The 17,821-nt window shown below is 33.5% G+C and overlaps 1 protein-coding gene across 4 annotated transcripts in view; it reads left to right on the forward strand.

Moving 5' to 3' along the window:
- Window positions 1-17,821, forward strand: part of SYT1 (synaptotagmin 1) — a 535,022-nt gene that overhangs the window by 173,931 nt on the left and 343,270 nt on the right. For 2 of the 4 annotated variants that reach the window (XM_038558523.1, XM_038558526.1), the window contains exon 3: window positions 10,665-10,712. The exons of 1 other annotated variant lie outside the window; for it this stretch is intronic. The gene's annotated coding sequence lies outside the window, so the exon portion shown is untranslated. The remainder of the gene's footprint in view (window positions 1-10,664; window positions 10,713-17,821) is intronic. One more of the 4 variants, XM_038558525.1, reaches the window with a different exon arrangement.

Below are 17,821 nucleotides of genomic sequence, written 5' to 3' on the forward strand. Positions count from 1 at the left end.
CTAATGCACACTTACCTCCATGAGTAGCACCTATCCATCTCCTTATCAGATATATGTGATATATACATTCATTCATGAAAGTCTACATGGTGTGTGCACACAGGTGTATATATTCTGTATGTATATATGTATGTACATACATATACACACAACAGAAAGAATAGAACACGCACAGTTAAGTACAGAATAAACACCTAAAATTTGACGATTTATTTACCTAGAATTAACTTCCTCAATAATATTGAGATTAATCGAAATAATCATCAGATTAGCATCATTTGTGATGAAATTAACTATTAATGCCACAGTTATTTTATTCCTCCCATATTAAAAGTGTATTTTAAGTAGTCAATAAGAAAAGTTTCCTTTGTTAAAATACTATGTAATTTTTATATACCTCCTGCAAATACTTCTAATCAGTTTTAAATAATACAAAATTTGAGATTTTAGTAGATTATGATGTGTTGAGTGGGTCTTCCATGTTATTTTCATGGCATTTGCTTCTTTCTGATATAGGAATATGAAGACTACGATACAGAAACCAACTCTTAGGATCATGTGTAATCCATTACAACTTTACAGAAAATTCAGGAGATTTTTTTTTGTTAATTTTTGGCTTGAATATCCCTAATTCACCAACTCAGTCAGGTCTTACTCCCTGTTAAAATGACAATCCTAAATCCTAATCCTTCCATACTAAACACATCACAAAATTAACTCTGCCTTTTTTTCATCGACCCTAAAAGAGAAGTAAATGGGTACCCAGTGGGAAAGAGGCTAAGGTTTGAGGGATAGCAGTTATCTACTTGGAAGAGAGAAAAAGTAATAGTATAGAATAAGATAGAATATTCTGCAGTCAGACATTTCTGACATGAGAAATGTCTAAGTGTGCCCCTACCTGCCAAAATGTCTCCTATGCCCCTTTTCCTTTCTACTGAGGATCACAAAATTAATTTAATTATGTAAGTTCCAAGTAAGCCTCTATGAAAATAGATCTAAAAAATAAATGTCATAGGAGGGACACCTGGGTGGCTCAGCAGTTAAAGTGTCTGCCTTGGGCCCACAGCATGATCCTGGAGTCCTGGGATCGAGTCCCACATCAGGCTCCCTGCACGGAGGCTGCTTGTCCCTCTGCCTATGTCTCTGCCTCTCTCTCTCTCTGTCTCTATGACTCTCGTGAATAAATAAAATCTTTTAAAAATCATAAAAAATATCAGAAAGGGAAACAGAACGTAAAGACTGCTAACTCTGGGAAACGAACTAGGGGTGGTAGAAGGGGGAGGAGGGCGGGGGGTGGGAGTGAATGGGTGACGGGCACTGGGGGTTATTCTGTATGTTAGTAAATTGAACACCAATAAAAAATAAATAAAAAAAATAAAAATCATAAAAATCATAAAAAATAAATGTCATAGGAGATAATTAAAAACATTTCATGCCTCATGTAATAGCTCAACACTCTGTAGATGTCAAGTAAGTTTTTTGCATGCATAGAAAAACCCAGAGCAGACTTGGCATTAAGTCATCTACAAGTAATTGTAGCTCCGTGATACAACTATGCCACCAAACTGGCAAAGTAGAGTTTTAGTGAGAGGATGCTGTGTTGAGAAAGGAGACGGATTTGGGTTCTTCTAGAGTTTAGTTCAACAAATATGTATTTCGAAATCCTGTATATGCTCTAAGTACCATGAACTGAAGATTGGAGAGCTTCCATTGACATGGAGTTTACAACAAAACAAACTTTAACATTTTGTACTAAATGTTGAGATAGAGTTATGAATTGGGATTTTACAGACAGGGACTTTTCTTCTACTTCCTTTTATTCTGCAAAACTCCTATAATAGTACTAGAGAAACTAAATATTTGTTGTGATTTGCCTGATTACATAGATGCCTGATTACATAGATGATTACATAGATGATGGCTTCATGTGGGGCCACCTCAAGTGTACTGCAATAAGACTGTGATTGGCATTCGACTAATAAAAGGTCTGTGCTTCCCATCAACCTCTGCCAACCAAGTTTACTATCCTTAATATAATTAGCATTCAAATGATTTCATTATATTGATATTTTAGTTCGATTGTTAGTAAAGTTAGAAATCCACATGTGATAGATGATACTGCATAGACTACATTAAAGTCTGTTAAAGTGAATTATTACATGATTATTTCCTGTTTCTCTGTATCAAGGATATGAAAGTGATTATAATGAAATCAGTTTCTTTTCAAAAATGACACGACCTTAAACTACAACTAAAGAGGAAATTACAATGCTAGGGGCTTCTATGGCAAATACCACAGTGAGAGCACTGAGAACACAATAAAATTCACTTGCCATTGTATGTAATTCCAAATGAATTTTGATTTCAAATTGAAGGTAGGTTTCTTCGGTTGAGTTTCCTATCAAAGGGTCCAGAACTGACCATTTTAACCCTTGCCTGGAGTCCTCCAGGGAAATTTGCCAATTCCAAGGAATTGTTCTAAGAAATTAATCATGATCATATTCTTTTTGTCAGAAAATTAGTTGCTCTTCACATTAGACAAGTGAAGGATTAAAGAATAAAAGCTGAGAAAACAACTCACCCATGTTTTGCCTCATTTATTCTGCTCTTATTCTATTCCTCATATCATTTCATGGATGACATGAGCATCTTTTTCAAATCCAGGTAAAATAATATCAGTTTTTTAATTGAAATTTTATTGAACCATCACCTAAATATCTAATGCTAATTGCTTCCTCTAATGAAAAATGTAGTAGGACGTAACTATACATTCCCCCGTGATTTGATGGCTAGTCTCCATTTTTTTCTCACACATGTTTACTTTTTTTATCTTCTGAATTCTCTGACTTCATTAATTTAGGATTTTACAAGATTTATAAAATTGTATTTATGGCCATTTTAAGAGATAATACTTTAATGAGAATTAGATTGTTGGTTATTACTTATGGAAACCTATTTCTTAGTCTCCATCTCCCTTGGTCTTTTTTTTTTTTTTAAGATTTTATTTATTTATTCATGAGAGACACAGAGAGAGATAGACAGAGACAGAGAGACAGAGACAGAGACACAAGCAGAGGGAGAAGCAGGCTCCATGCATGGAGCCCGACCTGGGACTGATCCCAGGGTCTCCAGGATCAGGCCCTGGGCTGAAGGCGGCGCTAAACCGCTGAGCCACCCAGGCTGCCCCTCCTTTGGTCTTTTCAATTTATCAGTTTGGTTTAATCCATTGATGGGAGAATCTAGAGTCTAATATTCTGAAACAATCACTTCATATTCTCTTTTAAAATTGAAATCCCATTCTGTTCTTTGGACTTCTTCCCTTGTACAGCTCCTCAACATCTAAGAACTTTTTAAAATGTTAAAAATTTTTTAGGCTCTAATTAAGAGAAGATGTATCTCTAGACTTTCATGACCTCACAGTTTTTCTTCACCCAATATAATTTTATGTGAAGTATGTAGATGTTTAGAGTTAAAAATTATACGACAAATGTCTTATAATATTAATTCCTTCATATGTAGATGATACTGTGAGGTTGATTTGGGATTCTTTTGTTTAATATAGGAATAATGATATTCAGGTTCCAGAAGTTCTAATTTTAAAAAGGTTACATGTTGAACATTTTTTGAATAAGCTTCTATTTTTAAGGTTTCTTTTCCTCTAAGATTAGATATATTCAGTTACTTTTCGAAACCAAAGACACTTCAACAAATTGGCTAATCTAATCATTTCCTTATGGTAACTATTGTGTTATCTATCCCATTTTACAGATGAAGAAATTAAGATTACTTCTTTGAAGTGCTTCAGGGGATAAACATCTAATATGTGTTAGAGAAATAACCAGAAAATAGATTTTCTACCTTCTCAAAATTTATTCTAACAACACAGAGACTTTGTTGCTAGGGGAAAACAGGATTTAGGTATAGACAGAACTGAATCTTGGTAGACTTTGGCCTCAACCACTTACTAACTCCAAAAAATTGTGAACTGAGTTTGTTCATATGTAAATAGTTTTAACAACTACTTTACCATATCCTTGTAAATCTGAATGTGGTAAATTTATGCAGTCTGCTAAATGCAGCTTATTAAATAGCAGTTATAAATATTTTTTTAATCACTCCATTTCTCCTGAAATACAACCCTACCACCATGCATCTTGAAGAGGGCAGTTTTCATGTAAATGTCAAGGTCCAGGCTGTCTCTGAACCAATGTGTATTGCTGTTTATATTTGTATACTCTATATTTAGCAGCTAGAAGGAGATAAAGATGATGCTTTGAGAATAAATTTGACATAAGAAATTGCTTATTTTCTTTTTTATGTCTATGATTGTTCCCTACATGGATGTTAAATAGAGAAGACCGGCGACTGCTTCTTAGTTGTGGTTTTGTCATGGCTGGCCTTGAACTGCCAGCTTGGTACCTTCCCATGGTGCTGAACTAAACTCAGAACACAGCATAGCACTAAAGCTGAGGGAATCGTCATAGAACTATCATATATTCACACCCTAGCCCAATATCCCACTTATTTGTTCAATGGCACTTTGCTGGGCTTGAGTTTGCAACAAACCGAGGTTTAAATAAATCAATTTTTCTCCTTCAGCCTTAAGTGTATATAATAGAATTGCTACTACACTCTCCACACCCAACTTCCAAAACTGGGAAATGTGAGTCAACTTGTTTTCATTGCTTGTCACTTCACCAATACCCTCTGTCCTGCTAGGAAATGTGCAGTTGTTATAGCTACCTTGGAGCCCTTTGGAAAGTTATTGAGTTGGGTTCTGCTTTTTGTAAAATTAGCAATTATATATCTACTTTATCTATAAAGTATAGTAAATCTATAAATATTCACAGTCTCCAGTTGTTGGGAGTACTAGAATTTGTACAGAAATCAAAATTCTCTGAAAATAGTCTAGTTCTTTCATGTTCTCTCTCTTTCTCTGTCTCAGACCTTCCTTTTCTTTTCTACCCCCTCTTTCCTACAGGGACTAATTTTGCCATCTTGACACCCCAACTTTCTTATAAGCGTATTGCAATCAGTTGTCTTGATTTCAATAAAGAATTATAAGAAATATTCCGCTCTGATCTGACAAAGCTGAGCAAGTGGCACATGCTCACCTCTGCTGTGGGTCAGACCTAAGTGATAAGCTTATTTCAGGTTACAGCTTCCCATGCCTTCAGGCTACTTGACTAGACCTTTCTATTTCAAGAATAGTGTACTGTTCATCCCCATGATGGGTCATCAGCACCTCTTCCCCAAAATGCCTAGGGAAATAGGCTGATGAGAAAAAAACAAGGTAAGGGCCTCAAGAAACTCCCAGGATTACCAACCATACTTGATGTCCAAGAAGTCATTTTTGGTAGCTGCTGATCAGCATTCCAGTTCATTTTTTTACCTCAAAGTGTATCATGCCCACCCCCACCGGCTGACAGGTGTTTATTGAGCATCTAACTCATCTTAAGGACCACCCTAAATACAAATGCAAAGCACATGGCCACCTCTGGTTGCCAATGCAAATTCCGCATAGATGGAACAGAGGAAAATAATGAGATTAAGTAGAAGTAAAAGCTAAATTATGTCTTGCAGAATGTAGATGCTCACCAAGCTTATAGAAAAGAAAATGCATGGGGAAACCAATATTAATTATCAAAGGTTTCGTGGAGGTATAAGAGATCGTGCCAGGTGGGTCTTGAATTAAATTGCTCTTCATGATATTAAATACAGATCCTAAGAGCTACTTCAGCTTTCTTTTCTCCAAGATGGGCAGTCCCAGTTCTATGAATTTGTGGTAAAAGAACATTTATATAAACTCCTGCCATCTATGGCTTCTTTTGAACGTTCTACACTTCTGTCTCCATGAGGACGCCTAAGGTGGAAGCGGGGAGTGTATACAAGTCACTCTGATAATAATAAAAAGAACAGATGAAGATCTCTACATCTGCATGCCTGTATCAATAGTACAAATAAATGTCACCTCTAACAAAACCATAAATCACCTTCATTCTCTTCTATATTAAAGTCTCTTTCGATGGGATTTATTTTCCATTACTTGAATCGATGCATTGCTCTTTCATTCATGTTTTCTATTTCTCCCCATTTTTCTTCATTTAAAACTCATATAAGGCTGTTCTCTTCTACGAAACTGTTCACAGTTGCCCATTTTAATAAACAGAACCATATACAGAAATATTTAGATCTGGAAGGCACCTTGGAGAATCACCTTTTTTTCCACTGTCTCATTTCACAGCTGATAAAATTAGACTAAATGATTTGTCTAAAGACACACATTAGACAGAGGCAGAAGCAGACTCGGATTATATAACACTAAATTTTACTTTTGTCAATATACCATTATTCATTCAGCAAACATTTATTCATGTGGCAGGCACTATTGTAGGGGTGAGAAGCCAACAGGAGCCCTCACAGGCATAACTCTGCTCCTCTACACTCCTGATTCTGCAGGGTTCATTTTCTCTTGGGTGTGCTGTTTCTGCTATACCTTTTATTTTAATAGTTTTATTTCTTCATGCTTTGATAGTGTCCTTATCTTCACTCATTCCCAATTAACTTCCGCGAGCTTCTCATTTAATTAATTCCCATCCTCCTTTTCAAGATACAAACGGACTCTCCTGACTTAGTGCCATTCCACCTCATTATCAGCCCCCCTTCTCAAATAATTATTTTGAATATAATGAAAATGTTAAACATGGTTGAACCCAATATGTCATTATTGTAATGACTGCCAACAAATGTTTTTGTGTGTTTCGACTTGTGTAATAAAGTGTCACAACAGAAAAATGAGTAAAGCCTTCATCCCTGTCCCCCTCTTTTCCAGTCTGTGTTGGTAAACATTTGCTTCTATCATAATGAGGACAGGCTTATAAAATTAGGCCTCCTAAGTGGCTGTCAGTGGTTAGATACAAAAAAGAAAGAAATAGAAACATCCCTTTGTCCACAATATGAGGCAAAAATATTTTGCCCTTCTACCTTTCTTTCAAGGAAAGCCCATCCTCTTGTTATTTCCTTCCTAGCGTTCCTTCCAGAAGCACCATAGGTACCAACAGTGATTGCATTTATTAATAGAACATTTGTTTGTTTACTCTATTAATTGGTGCATTACTTTTCTTTTATTGCCTAATACTCTCCATTTTCCAGGTAAATGTCACTATCTTTTATAGTTGTACATAGAATGTAACAATCTTGTGCTTAATGAACAAAATAATGTAGCCACAGTTAGTGAAGTATTTTGTAAAGATACTGAAAAATGGCACTTTATTTTTATTTTTTTTAAGATCATTTTATAATCTCATTTTTTGGTAATGATTGTTTTACTCTTTTATAAAAACTCTCAAAAAAGGGTTGCAAGGATAGTCTGAGAAGTTCTCATATGTCCTTTACCTGGGTTACTGGTACGATTTTGTTCTGTATCATTTTCTCTGTCTATATTGTTATATATGTTATATATATTATTATATATGTCTATATATACACAGTTCATAATTTTTTTCCTAGCCATTTAGAATTAATTGGAGATCTGGTGTGGCCTATCCCAAGTATTTTAGCATGTATTTCAGTATGATTCCTAAAGCAGGACATTTTCTTACACACAACAGTTATCAAACACAGACAATATACCACTGATTTAATACCATTGTCAAATTCAGAGTCCGTAATCAAATTTCATCTACTGTCACAGTAGTGTTCTTAATAGCTAATTGTTTTTGTCTTATTGGTCCAGGAGCTAATCCAGAATCACGTGATACATTTAAGTGTTGTCACGTAATGCTTTATTTTAGTGTTTGAAATCTTACACTCAGTCACTAATGACCTGGATAGTGTTTCTTTTTAAAGTAATCTCTACTTGCTGACCACTGTTCTAAGAATAAGAATTTAAGCCAAAAGATGTCTAACAAAATTGCATAAGGATTAGGGATATGGCATTTCAGTTGGAAGATGTCCAAGGAAAAGAACTTTGAGTTTACCCACAGTTTGCAGTTGTCAGATTTAAAACATGGGGTAGGGATTTTGATGCCATCCCAGTCTACCTGGGGCAAAAAGGTAATGTTTACAAATGGCCATGTTGCAAGGATTCATACTGCATACTTTAAATCCAACTCTAAATATTTAGTTCAGTGAAATGTTAGTAAAAGCTCCATTAAAATCAACATTTTCATCAAGATGAAATATTTTAGATTTTTTAAAACAAAGGTTGAATACATGTTAGTTGTCATTCTGGAAACTAAGCCCCTTTAAAAAAAATACAGCTGTGCATTTTTAAATATTCATTTAAAATGAATACAGATAGTGCCCTCCTCCCACTAAACAAGTCAAGCATTTGTAATACTTATGCCTAAAGCATACAGTGCTTTTGCTTAGTGCTGTAAAAGGTTACGATTAGGGCTGCAAGGTACAGTAGTTTAATTTCTAGCTGTTGTCAAGCAAAGTAATCCCTAAGTCTCAGTTATTTTCTTTTTTTCCCATATCAGGCCTGCTTCTAAAACTGGATTAAAAAACATGAGAGAGTTTTGTAAAAAATTTTGTAAAAAATACATAAATCTACCTTAAAAGATTCACACTTTTTTAAGTATCACATAAACACATGAAAAGTACCAAGTCTCAATACCAGGAAACTGTCTGAGTCAGAACTACTGATACCAATTACATTACTGAACAGCCAGATAGTTTGCAGAAAGTGCAAAATCATCCTGTGCTATTTTCACTTTTTTCTTCCTAAATAAATAAAGATGTTTATACATGCAAGAGACAGAAACTAGCTACCAGAAAAATACTACTCGCATCCATATTCAGTGTACAGATTAAAAGTAAAATAGTTGTTTGTCCCCTAGAGTAGAACAGGCTTGCCCATTCATCCTTGTGATAGATGTGCAGGCAAAACCAAAAAAAAAAAAAAAATCAAATCCAAAAATGAAATCAAGTTCCTGCAGATGGCTCATAAGTCACAAAAACTGTTTCATCCTTTCACTGCATCCCTCTGGGAAGCCAGCCCCTTGGTAAGTCTTAATGTACAATAAACACAATGTCAAATATTCTCTTAGTTTTTTAGTAGAAAACCTCCATTTACTTCAGCAAGCCCCACCCACCCCCATTATTTCCTGTAAGGAGCACTATGTCACTCTGGTTCCTTAATATGTACACTCATAGAATGTGGTTGTAGTTTTTGTTTTAATAAGAAAAGTGTCAGCACACGGGAACTATATATAGAAATCTTATCAAAAATTGATTGTGGCTCAAAGTCATATTTTAAGAGTCGGCCAGGCAAATCTAAATGCATTCTTACAATGCTCTTTCTAATGGCTTTTACTAGAAAACAGTTGGAGTTTCAAGCAGAAATAAAAAGAAAGCAGACCTTGGAGGCTTAACCACTGAACAGATGCAGTAAATGCAGCTCTGAAAATATAGCTGTCACTTCAGATCTTTTACGCTGAGTACCTATATGAACCCATTGCCAGAGCTGCTAGCATTATAGTATTGTTGTAGTTCTGCTGAAAACAGACACTGTAAGAACCCTTAGAAACAGAGCAACATGCCTATTATGAACCTATTTTTAAATATTTCATTCTTTCTTGGTTTCCATTCTACCTAAATTTTTTGAAGACTAAAACTGATGAGAACTTATATCAAAAGGCACTTGTCTCTAGCACTGTGAAATTTTTCATTTGTGAGTTGCTAACTTGTCAAATCAAATCAGAAATTCTTGACATCTTTATTACATTAAAGCAATTCCTAATATTGACTCGGGAAGGATTTCATTTTCTTACTCCCTAAGCTAGAATTGTACTTTTTTTTTTTTTTAATGCAGTGATGTGAGATTATTTTTCTCTTTACCCCTGATGGGACACACACACACACACACACACACACACACACACACATACATACTTGACCCTTGAACAACATAGGTTTGGACTGCAGGGGTCCACTAAATCTGTGGATATATATATATATATATATATATATATATATATATACACACACTATACTGTCAATGTATTTTCTTAACATTTCCTTTTCTCTAGTTTACTTTATTGTAAGAATGCAGTATATAATGCATATAACATAAAAATATGTGTTAATCAATTGTTTATATGTTATTGAGAAGGCTTCTGGTTAACAGAAGGCTGTTAGTAGTCAAGTTTGGTAGAAGAAAAGTTATACGAAGATTTCTGATTGCAAGGGGTGGTCAATGCCCCTCACTCCCACACTGTTCAGGGGTTAACTGTAATCACAGCAATACAAAATATGGCACCATGTACTTAATTGAATAATAATCATATGATTCTTTTTAAATAAATAATGTAATATTCTGTAACAACGTCTACCTAGATTAGTATTATTTCATTTTTCAAGTTGAAAAACTATATTAGGAGGAAGCATAATTAACCTGTAACAAAAATCAATATATAAACTACTCACAGAAACTTCATCTCTAGCTCTTCAAACCAATTTAAGACCTCCAACTATTTATCTATCTTATTCTATAGATACTAAATATACACATACATGACATTATATTGTATTTGGATATATATGAAGATTTTTAAGTAGACATGTAACATAATAAAATTAATCATCTATAATAATGACAGTCTGAAATGATCCTGAACTATGCAGTCAACTCACCAGTGGCTATGTTGTTTTCCTTTTAGATAAAAAGAATCTGAAAGAAAGAATACCCCAGAATTCCTAACAGAACAGTAAGTATTTCACAATACAATAATATTACTAGAGCTTGCACAAAATGAGAGGATCCTACAAATTTCTGTTACAGAAATATTCACCTTTCTATTTTCTAAGATAAGAGATTAATATAGCAAGCAAGTGGAGCCTTCTAAAACTCAATCCCAATTTACTGGAGTCAACTGAAAATCATTTATCCTATAATCCTCTTAAATAAGAGGCCCAGGTAATCCTTGGGATACACCTATGAGACAGAAATGTTTATGTTGGCCCCACCATATCTTTTGACTAGCATTTGATCATTCCAAATTCAAAAGAAGAAAAAATTAGGTAAAATTTTATCAAAGTGCCTCACGTTCTCTGTATGTGCCAGAAAATTTATTCATTTTGAGCAAATTCTGAAACAAAATCAAGATACTTTTGTTTATAGTCATTAAATTAGAATTATTAAATAAAAAAAGGCAACCATCTGTAGGCTTTACGTCTATAGTTTAATCTCATTAGTACATTTCTTCCTAATCTTCTTACAACTTAACTATGACATGTATGTCCTTACATAGCTATTAATTAATAGTAATGATTGTTTACCTAAATATGTCTTTGTGAAACACAGTTAAAATTTTTTGCTATCATTCTTTATGGCAGAATTGGTAACATTATAATGATTTCCTAGTGCAAACAGTTACAAATTTTAAATGTGTGACTATCAAAAATAATAAAGGTAGAAAAGTTCATGTTGATGAACCATGTTGTATCACTTTAACGGCCTGGTTGTCTTGAAAGGTTTGCAAATTCACTTCCAAGTTGAATTTTTGAGTGATAGAATCATACATATTTGTTTTACATACTTTATACAAGACCCAGATAATATTTACCATACCCCCTCACAATTTCTTAGTCATCTTATAATTTCATTGTGAACAGCGATCAGTGGCTGTTTTTCTGATCTGTCCTTAAATGATTTTGTCCATTATTCAAGTGTGACATATAGAAGTTGTTTGAATTGTACTTTACATAATTATATTAAAATAGGATTTAGTATGGCATCGTTTAGAGAAAATTGATTCAAGTAATGAGGTCTTCTGCTCATTTGGAATAATCCTAGAGAAAATGATATATATATTTCCAAGGAAGAAACCATGCATTTTCTGTTGTGTTTTGTGCTTTGTGGTAGTTTTTCGTTTTAGCCTTTGTCTTTTATTTAACAAGAACATGGTAAATGATTCATAAATAACTGTTAGGAAAAATGACTAACTCAAGCCCAAACTTAAAAGTGTATTTCGTGCCTTAATGACTTTATAAAATATTTATGAAGAGAAATACTGAGTTAAAATGACATTGTCAAAACATTTTAAGTACCTTAATACAGGTCGCATCTTCCAAAGAGTTCATGAATTAGATGTATCAGTACATACTATGAAGTATGATATAACGTGAAGACATTGGAGATAACACAGTGACTATTTTTCTTGTCTTTAAAGAATATGTGTGTGTTGCAAGCTCATGAATAATAAATGAGTTTTATGATTTGTATTAAAATTAAGTCTTCTTAATTAAAATTTTTTAGCATAGGAAAGCATATAAACCTGTAAGTCGGCCTCAAAGCCTAAAGCTTAACAACAATTTGGTAACTGATTAGAATATTACAAATGATCTTTGGAGCACATTGCACTTATATTTCACAAAAGTTCCTTTTTTTTTTTTGCTTAAGAAAGCTAAGAAATATAATGAACGGACCATTAAAAATTGTATTTTAAAATAATAATTTTTCTCTCGATGACTGAACGCTCAGTGGTACTTTCAAGTACTCTAAGGGTCAGTTCTCTATAAACTGAATACACTAGATAATAATAATAACAACGACACATTAAAAAAAATTCAGATGCTCAGGCATGCTTCTCTGAAACTATTCACATTATCTTAGACCTACCAAACCTCTTTAAATACTACTGAGAGTTGATGTTCTTACATGAAAGTATGATCATCATTAACAGCTTCTCTTTCCTGGCACACCAAATAAAACAAGAAGTTTTCAGAAGAAATGTCCTAAGAGAAAACAGATTTTAACTAGGGAAGTGTTTTGTGATTCACTAGTAAATAAATATTATTTGCAAATGTCCCTCATAAGTTTCAGTAAGTCAAACCATTCTCTATTTGAAGTAACAAGTTCTTATAATCAAAAAGTATAGATGTGTGTGTGTAATAGTAGCATGGAGTTAAGAAAAAAATCTATCTAGTGTAGTATATTCATTTTACAGACATTACCTCCTCTTACATCTTCATTTATAAAGGGCCAGATAAGTCAACATATTTATCCAAGCTCTCCTAGTATCTAGTGACAGAGTCAAGAAAAATTCTGGCTTAATTAACCACCAACTTTTTTTTCCCTGCCATATCAACTGAAAGTACTTCTATAAAAACTGAGGGTCTCAGATTGGTTCAAGAAACTTATTCCCAAAACTTAATTTTTTTCAACCAAAACACTAATCAAATTTTGTCCTCTCTCTATCTGCCTAAAACTGCATTTTGATACAGCTCATTAGAATGATGTTTATAGTGGAAAGAATTCTATCACAGAGAGAATCTGAGTTCAAGTCTTGGCTTCACCCAACTCCCTCTTTCACAGTGAGGAGTCCTGGAGTATAGGGGGAGATCACACAACTAAAAAACTACCATATAATAAAAATAATATGCAAGAATAATACACACATACAATCTGCCATCAACAATAGTTAAGCAATTACCTCTCTGATTCTCTGTTTTCTTATCTGGCTAGTGGGAAAAAATAATCGCCAAGTCCACTTTCTAAGACTTTCTGACATACTTTAGATACAGGAGTAGAGTGATGTTTATTATAAATTTTGGTTATTATGTGATTATGAAAACCTTATATTACTATAAAAAGAAATTCTTTTTCTATGAAAATTTGCCTTTGCTGTTTTGGGAATCCAATATATTATTTTACAACAGTGCATTGATGATGAAACCAAAATTGTTGATTGCTATCAGTTGTAGACAATAATGGTCTTCCAGGAAAAGAAAAAAGTCCCTTTTCCTTGAATTTGTAATTTGCCCTTCATCCCGATTAGCTTTCTCACCCATAGGCCTAAGAGGAGTTCTTATATAAAATAAGGAGAGTTAGTAAAGAAAAGGGTACATTTATAGGGTTCTTTGTCCATGTCAGTTGCTCTACTAATTATATAATGACATTTCATTTTATTATCAAAGGAACATTTCCTATGTTATCACAGTTTTGTAGATAAATGAAAAGGAGAAACAAAAGCTTTATAAAGTTAGTCTAATCAGTAAGCAACGGTTACCATTTGGACCCAGGTCTGATTACTCCTTTCTGGTTTTCACTCTTAACTAAACACATCACAACTAGTGAAGGCAAGGCATGGTGTATTTTCATGCATGAATGATGGTCTGGTGAGAAGAAACGGAAGTAAAAAATTGATCTTTTTAAAATGCCATTGATGCACATACAAAATCACTTTTATCACTTATCATCAATAAACATGAAATTGAATCATGAAAATTTGTTCTTCAGATGGTAAAATTAAACCAGGGTAGGAGAATTTAATTACTAAAGACAACTATCTTTAGATAGAAAAAGTAGGAGCAAAGTTGAAATGGATAATAGCCATAAGTATAAAAGGTCACCTAAAGGAACAGAATTATATTTATTTGGTTGTAAAGCATATTACCACAAAATGAATGCTCACAATTTATGTTTCCTAGATTTTTTTATGCTTACTACATTATCTGGACTTATTTCCTTTAAAATCTTTGATACTACTTTGGAAATACATTTGTTTCTTTATTCTTTATGCTATAGTTGCTATTGAATACCTACTGTATACATTTTCCCAATTGTTGGAGATACAGGAGTGAACAAAGCGCAGCCTCTGTCAACAAATAGCTTATATTTAGTATAACCACAAATACCAGAATGTTCACTTTATATAGATAATGATAGTACTTTGACTTACAGTAATAGACCATATTTTAAGACATTCATCTGATAATCATGGTCAGAATCACTATGTTTTTATTTAACAAATGATTGACAGTCTTGTCACATTCTTTGGGCACTGGGTAAGATGGGTTTTCCACAATCACTATTATCTACAATAAAGCTAAAACAGATTTCATGACTTAATATTTCCTAGGATAGTAAAGAATGATAATTCACTCGCTGTGATCAAATTCCAGCTTCACTACTTATCAGCTATAGGATCTAAGGCTATTTAGTAGACCTCCAGATGTTTTAATTTCTTCAATGAGTGATTGAGATAGTCAAATGAATTCAAGATATACAATAACTTTGTTTATATAACAGTATTTTGTTGGTAGTAGGTACTATATAAAGTTAGCTACTACAATAATGGATAGAATTCTATCCATTATTTCTAGGAACAATATGATTTGGATGCTCCCATTGATATGTCTTTATTTTGTTCTGAAAACTTTATCATCTCTCATGACTCTGAAATATAACTTGTATAGTTATGAAAGAGATAAAGTAGAAATGCTTTAAAACTAACTACATGGCTTAGTATGTATCATGTAAAGTTTATTTATTTTTTTTTATAATTATTTGTTTTTTTTTTAATTTTTATTTATGTATGATAGTCACACAGAGAGAGAGAGAGAGAGAGAGAGAGAGAGGCAGAGACATAGGCAGAGGGAGAAGCAGGCTCCATGCACCAGGAGCCCGACGTGGGATTCGATCCCAGGTCTCCAGGATCGTGCCCTGGGCCAAAGGCAGGCGCTAAACCGCTGCGCCACCCAGGGATCCCTCATGTAAAGTTTAAAGTTAATAAAAGGTTAAAACTAATGATTCAGCGATCTGAATAATTTATGCTAATTTTGATCTGCTCTAACATTCTGATTTATTCACTTATTTGTCTGTACCAGGTGATTATTTTAGATTGCATTATTTATTCTTTGTATTTTAGAATGTTGGCAGTGGATTGAAAGAGCTACGTTTAAGTTCTATTTCTGCCACATACTGGATAAATGACCTCATAAAGACAATTTAACTACTTTTCCTCAATGTCCCCATCTATAAAAACAAAGATAATAAATCACATTTTATATCCTTATATGAGAATTCCATACATGTTGATTATGTGTTTATTACAGAAGTTAGTATAACAGTATAAGCAAGTAGTAATTTGTTATTTGCTATTAATATATCTCTTTTGCAATATTAAAGGGGCATTCTTTTAAATTATAAAACATATACAAGTCTGCAAAGAATAGAGGAAAGAAAGTATGAAGGAAGAAAGAAGAGACGCAGAGGATGGTTAGAAATCTTGAGTGCAAGATGAAATTTGGTTTTGGTTCAGTAAGATGTAGACATGCTCTGGGAAGGGTCTGCCATGAGTTCTCTCCTTGAAGACCTCTTCCCTCTTAAAGCAAATACTAAGATTAGATAAGGTCTAGCATGACTCCCCTTCAAAGAGGTCAAAATAAGACTTGAGAGACATCTTGATGGTCTTCATGGCCTGATAAGTAGGCTGAATCAGTCCATATTATGATGTGTAGGTCACCAAAAAGGCTTTCTCCCCTATCATGAAATTACTTACTTTGGAGTCACAAATGGGGTCATTTTCCCCAGAAAAAATAAACCTGACCCAACTGTAGGGTGAGCAGACTTCTGGAAATAAAATATATGTAACATATGTTATTACATAAACCATTTTAAAGTTGATAGTTTTGTGCCATTGCATGGCAAAATGATACATTCTCCTTTCAAAAAATTAATAAAACTTGTATATGATATCTGACATTGAAATCACAAAATTTACATTTTTCACCAAAAAATCTCAGAAAGCCATTTTCCCCATGATAAATAATATTTTATGAATTTTCTCTGCATTTTAGTACTTGAATTATTTTGTTAGTTTTATATCTATCATTTTAATTGTCTTTGTTGCTTGAGTCATTCTTCTGAAAATACTGTAAAAATTCTCTTTATAATACTGACATAGAATATCAGTAGAAATACTAGTCTCTCTTTTAACGTCAAATCTTGTTCTGCCTCTAAATAGAAATATATCCCAGTCTTAGTAATAATCATTTCTCTATCAGCAAAATGTAATTTCTGGTAAATATCTTATCATTTTTCTCCTCTTCAAACTTTAATCCTTGGGTACCCACCTTTGCTCAGGTCATGATACCAGGGTCCTGTGATTGAGCCCCAGATACCCTGGGGTGGAGCCCCATATCCAGCTCTCTGCTCAGCAGGGAGCCTGCTTCTCCCTCTCATCTGGGCTAGGGCTATCTGGGTCATTATCTCTGTCTCTCTCTCTCAAAAAATAAAATATTTTTTTTAAAAAGTTAATCCTAATATAAACTGCAGACAATTTTCTTTTCTAAAGTATGAAAAATCTGGTTCGGTATATGTTCTATTGTATATTTGAGTAACTTATGTTCCCCGTTATTATGGTTAATATAAATCACTTAACTTGCTATTGTTTTTATTTTCCACTTCCAAAAGAATCCTGGCAAAGCCTGTGTTTATGAATTGGTACGGAATGTTTCAGAGTAAGGAAATAATGTCTCCAAAGGAATGCACAAATGCATTTGTTTTGCTTCCTCAGTGACCCCCAAAGTGATACTATCTGAATTTCCAGTAGTCTGAAATATCTGGTAAGAAATCATTCTCAGCACTAGTTTTGCAGGTTGCTCAGGGTTTTTGCTTATCCATTTGATGTTTGCATCTAGCACAGACACGATTTGCTATAATCTCTCCTGGGAAGTTATTTATTCTTTATTAGGAATGTAATGTTTAAACTATGAAAGATTTAGCCTTGGATTTTCCTTCTCTTTTGGACTTTAAAATACTTTTTTCTAATTTTAGAGAAGATTTTCTTAATGCCCTCAAATTATATCTTAGAGCATTACATATGTGGCAATATTTTTAAGCGTATTATAGTATAGAATACCAGGTTTTTTATTTATCTGAATTAGGTCTATTAACAATTCTAGAAAAAATGAATTTGCATATTTGTATAACTATTAATATATCCATTACTTCCAATTATGATATTTGCACAATTATCAATATATATTTTACAAAGGCAAAGCCAAATGTGTCATTGGGACAGTGGAAGTA

Source organism: Canis lupus, chromosome 15, assembly GCF_011100685.1.
Source record: "Canis lupus familiaris isolate Mischka breed German Shepherd chromosome 15, alternate assembly UU_Cfam_GSD_1.0, whole genome shotgun sequence".
Lineage (NCBI taxonomy): Eukaryota > Metazoa > Chordata > Mammalia > Carnivora > Canidae > Canis > Canis lupus.